A 5,000-nucleotide genomic window follows, 5' to 3' on the forward strand; every position below is an offset into this window, starting at 1 on the left:
TTTCACGTCCTTTTGAACTCTCTCTTCAAAGTACTTTGCAACTTTCCCTCACGGTACTTGTTTGCTATCGATATTACCATCGTATTTAGTCTTAGGAGGAGTTTACCTCCTAATTTGGATTGCACTCTCAAGCAATCTGACTCTATCCGCGACTAAAGCCAGTAATCGATATTCCATTAACCAAGATCTGCCACCGGCCTAGAACCGTCTCTGGGAAGAGGGCCCTTGTCAGAGGGACTTGCAGATTTAGTTGAAATAATCGTGACTCTAGCCATTACGCAGCACCGCTTTCCACCTTTCAATGGAAAACCTTTGCGCCGGACTCATCCCTTTTCACTCGCCGTTACTCAGGGAATCTCATTTGATTTCTTTTCCTCCGCTGAATTATATGCTTAAATTCGGCGGGTAACCTCACCTGATCTGAGATCAAAAATATTGATTAAGTTGATTAATGTTTATTTGTGTTGTTTGCAAGCAAGCAACGTAAATCTACTTTAATGTTTGCACAAATTTTGCCTTTGCATTACTTCTTAGGTCTGCTTTAACAGAATGAAATAGCTACTATTTGTACGATTTATACAAGTGCAAGAAGATTCATCAGTTAACAGGTTAGTTGATCACCATAGTTATCTGCAATACGACTTTAGCGTCGTCAGATAGGCGACTAACCTTAGAATCTCATGCTAGTATCTATTCATATATACTGCTTGCAGAGATGAAATATGCATTGTACACAAAATTTATCATGTGAAACAAGTAGATTTGAGATTCTCCTTACTAAATTGCAACGAATTGCAATTAAGAAAAGGAATAAAACATCAAGATTCATGCATATAAATATACAATCCTCTCAAAACAATGCATATATGGTAGTATGCAAGTGTTTTGTTGATTATTTTACATCTCAACTCTCAGACAGATGTGACCTCGGAAAAGACCCGAAAGCCGCAATGTGCGTTGGAAGCTCAAGTGCTCGGCGTGTCCTGCAATTCGCACCGATTATCGTAGCTAGCTACGTTCTTCATCGATTGGTAATTCGAGTGATCCACCGCTTGAAGATGTATCTTTGCCACCGTGGGACTTTTAATAAGTATCCTAAATCTGCATTGAGAGGGTTTGAAAACAATTGTATGCAGTTTATAAAAACCATAATTGTCTTTACTTAGTTAGGCGAAGAAGTGTAAAACTTCCTTCTTTAAACCTTGCCGTCAGCATAAGCTGAAGACTTGATCAGGTACCAAGTATGTAGCAAGACAGGCTTTTCATTATAAACTACAATTGTTTTGCAAAAGAAATTATGGCTATCGTTAGATAACCCTCACTCTTTGTTGCATTGGATAATGAAAGATGGATGTATGAATGAACGAATGTAATGCAAATTAGAATCATGTTGCAATGGCTAAATGTTTGCAATAAACATTCACAATTGCGACTCTAATGCAAATACAATTCAATTGCATTCACCATATTAGCATCTACAATATCACTATGCAGAGTGTTTGATTGTTTGAAGGTTGTATTTCTCTTATAATAAGAGGGTAATACGTTAATGATCCTTCCGCAGGTTCACCTACGGAAACCTTGTTACGACTTTTACTTCCTCTAAATGATCAAGTTTGAACATCTTTCCAGCACAATCCGACCACTAGTTTCCCAATGGTCTGGATTGACCAGTCCGAAGTCCTCACTAAATCATTCAATCGGTAGTAGCGACGGGCGGTGTGTACAAAGGGCAGGGACGTAATCAACGCAAGCTAATGACTCACGCTTACTGGGAATTCCTCGTTCATGGGCAATAATTACAATGCCCAATCCCCATCACGAAATGGGTTCAAGCGGTTACCCACTCCTTTCGGAGCAGGAAACAGTATGCACGATGACCACTTCAGTGTAGCACGCGTGCGGCCCCGGACATCTAAGGGCATCACAGACCTGTTATTGCTCTGTTTCGTGCGGCTGCGAGCGCCGCTTGTCCCTCTAAGAAGTCCTTACAGTGCTACAGCATCCTTACCCTAGCCAATTCTGTAGGCTAATAGCAGCAGAGCCCTCAACAGCCGAAACCATCAAGAGATACTACCACCCACAGGTTGACTAAGGGGGAGTACTGCAGTGTAAACTGCAAGTCTATTTAGTAGGCTAGAGTCTCGTTCGTTATCGGAATTAACCAGACAAATCACTCCACCAACTAAGAACGGCCATGCACCACCACCCACTGAATCAAGAAAGAGCTCTCAATCTGTCAATCCTCTCAGTGTCCGGGCCGGGTGAGTTTTCCCGTGTTGAGTCAAATTAAGCCGCAAGCTCCACTCCTGGTGGTGCCCTTCCGTCAATTCCTTTAAGTTTCAGCTTTGCAACCATACTTCCCCCGGAACCCAAAAACTTTGGTTTCCCGGAAGCTTCCATTCGAGTCATGAAATTAGTTACTCAGAATGATCGCTGGTTGGCATCGTTTATGGTTAGAACTAGGGCGGTATCTGATCGCCTTCGAACCTCTAACTTTCGTTCTTGATTAATGAAAACATTCTTGGCAAATGCTTTCGCTGTAGTTTGTCTTGCGACGGTCCAAGAATTTCACCTCTAGCGCCGCAATACAAATGCCCCCGTCTGTCCCTCTTAATCATTACCTTGGATTCTTAAGACCAACAAAATAGAACCAAGGTCCTATTCCATTATTCCATGCAAGATCATTCAAGTTAAGGTAGTGGTACGCATCATATAGATGGTTGACCATACCGTTTTTAGGCACCTCTTTCGAGGTTTTGGACGCCTGCTTTGAGCACTCTGATTTTTTCAAGGTAAAAGTCTCGATCGCTTGAATCAACACTCGGTAAAGAGCATTGATAGCAAATATCGAGCAATTTTCTGTCTAAACACTATGAATGTAACCACCAGGAAAGAGGAATGAAGGTTCAAGCAAGCATCCGTAGACACAAGCAAGAAACCTAACATCACCATCTAACCCTTTAATCAGTGGACCCCATAGGTTCGACTGAAATCCAACTACGAGCTTTTTAACCGCAGCAACTTTAATATACGCTATTGGAGCTGGAATTACCGCGGCTGCTGGCACCAGACTTGCCCTCCAATAGATCCTCGTTAAAGGATTTAAATTGTACTCATTCCAATTACGGGGCCTCAATAGAGTCCCGTATTGTTATTTTTCGTCACTACATCCCCGTACTGGGATTGTGTAATTTGCGCGCCTGCTGCCTTCCTTAGATGTGGTAGCCGTTTCTCAGGCTCCCTCTCCGGAATCGAACCCTAATTCCCCGTTACCCGTTACAACCATGGTAGGCGCATAACCTACCATCGACAGTTGATAAGGCAGTTGCTTGAGGGATACATCGTCGGCTCAGAGGCCATACGATTTGCTCAGTTATTCAGAGTCATCACAAGAAATGCAACCGAAGTTGCTAAGATCCCCACTGCTAGTCCTTAGACAGCGACCGAAATCACTGAACAGGGTTCTAGGTGAATAAGAATCATTGGTCTTGTACTAATAAATGCGATCCTTCCGTCAGCAAGCTGAGGTTGGAACACTTGTTCATGTATTAGCTCTAGAATTACCACAGTTATCCATGTAAAAAAGAATATCCGAGGAACCGTAACTGATTTAATGAGCCATTCGCGGTTTCACTTTATAAACAGTATGTACTTAGACATGCATGGCTTAATCTTTGAGACAAGCATATGACTACTGGCAGGATCAACCAGGTAACTTGATGTTTTAGCAAAGTAAAATGCTAAACAAGTTGTTTTTGCAGCTATAAATACGATATCCTCAGCTAACAACCAGCAAGTGGATGTTAACTTTAACGAGGTATCGAGATTTATGTCGTGCATTAAGATGATTCTGCAGAAAACTCTTTAGAATCCATCTTCTTCCACTAAAATGTGCAAGCACATCTAGCAGGAGTAACCATTGCTGGGTACGTTTGCAAGTCAACTAAACAGCATAGTATTATAACCGCTTGATACCAATTTCTTGGATCAATCTGCGGTCTGCTTTGCACAAGCAGAGCTCAATACTAATACTGCTCACTCTGTTGAGTGACTAGTTTGAACATATATGCAAGATATGAAGTCTGATAGCATTAAAGCCCAACTCTCATAGATATTGTCAGTCGTACCAAGGAAGACCTTAGGTCTTGCAGGTACTCTACCTTTGTATAATAGTGTGTGGTGATAAGATGATTGACGATCCAAACCCATTCAGGCCCGTCTCTTCAACCACCAAACATCAACAGAATAACAGGAATAGATGCGTGAACAGCTACAGTCTGGACCATACCACTGCTTGATGCATTGACTTATCCATAACCGTAGACAATCACTTACCTCCCCATCAACTACTGATGGTTGCTTCTCTCAATTCAGCAACTACACTCACCACATATAACACAATAAATCTGGTTGTGATCTAAAACCTCTTTTTCTGAAAATTAGACTAAGTCCGTGTCTATTTTTGACACCCAATAACTTTTGAACCATAAGGTCAATCGCGATCATGTTTTTCGGGGTAATATCCCAGTAGTGCCGACTATCGCATGCGCTTATTAATGACCTAAATTACTAAACGCAAGTGGCCTAAAATCGCGCCAATTCGAACATTCTCATTGCTTTTATGGGCTCAACCATTAAAGGCGATTTCCTCTGGTACCAACAGCACGAACTCGATCAAAATTACGCAATCATTAGTTGACCTAATGCTGATAATGTCCAAAAGATTTGGTACCGTGAATCGACCTCGTTCTTCCGTTATAATGAGTCATCATCGAAAATCCAGGGGTATGCAAAAAATTTAACATGTAATTCAATGGAAAAAGTTAAAGTTCGGTTTTTTCCAGGGGTATGCAAAAATTTTTCAGTTTTAAATCAAAACAAGGTTAACTAGCTAAAACCTCGCTAAAATCACCAAAACAGCTCTTTTTTCCATTTTACACCATTTAACATGTAATTCAATGGAAAAAGTTAAAGTTCGGATTTTTCCAGGGGTATGC

The 5,000-nt window shown here is 41.3% G+C and overlaps 3 non-coding genes across 3 annotated transcripts in view; all 3 read right to left on the bottom strand.

Moving 5' to 3' along the window:
- Window positions 1–429, bottom strand: part of LOC149092604 (large subunit ribosomal RNA) — a 4,168-nt gene extending 3,739 nt beyond the window's left edge. The window contains exon 1 of the ribosomal RNA XR_016200736.1: window positions 1–429. This exon is cut by the window's left edge and continues 3,739 nt beyond it. This is a non-coding gene — a ribosomal RNA (large subunit ribosomal RNA).
- Window positions 430–905: 476 nt separating this feature from the next.
- LOC149092605 (5.8S ribosomal RNA) lies at window positions 906–1,060 on the bottom strand. Its single transcript, XR_016200745.1, has one exon. It is a non-coding gene; the product is annotated as a 5.8S ribosomal RNA (ribosomal RNA).
- A 487-nt stretch (window positions 1,061–1,547) lies between these two features.
- Window positions 1,548–3,717, bottom strand: LOC149092606 (small subunit ribosomal RNA). The gene has a single exon (XR_016200788.1). It is a non-coding gene; the product is annotated as a small subunit ribosomal RNA (ribosomal RNA).
- Between the last annotated feature and the right edge of the window lie 1,283 nt (window positions 3,718–5,000).

The sequence above is a fragment of the Tetranychus urticae genome, unplaced genomic scaffold (assembly GCF_039701765.1).
Source record: "Tetranychus urticae isolate SD_2017Ah unplaced genomic scaffold, NJAU_TeUrti_SD_1.0 Scaffold_7, whole genome shotgun sequence".
In the NCBI taxonomy this organism is placed as follows: domain Eukaryota; kingdom Metazoa; phylum Arthropoda; class Arachnida; order Trombidiformes; family Tetranychidae; genus Tetranychus; species Tetranychus urticae.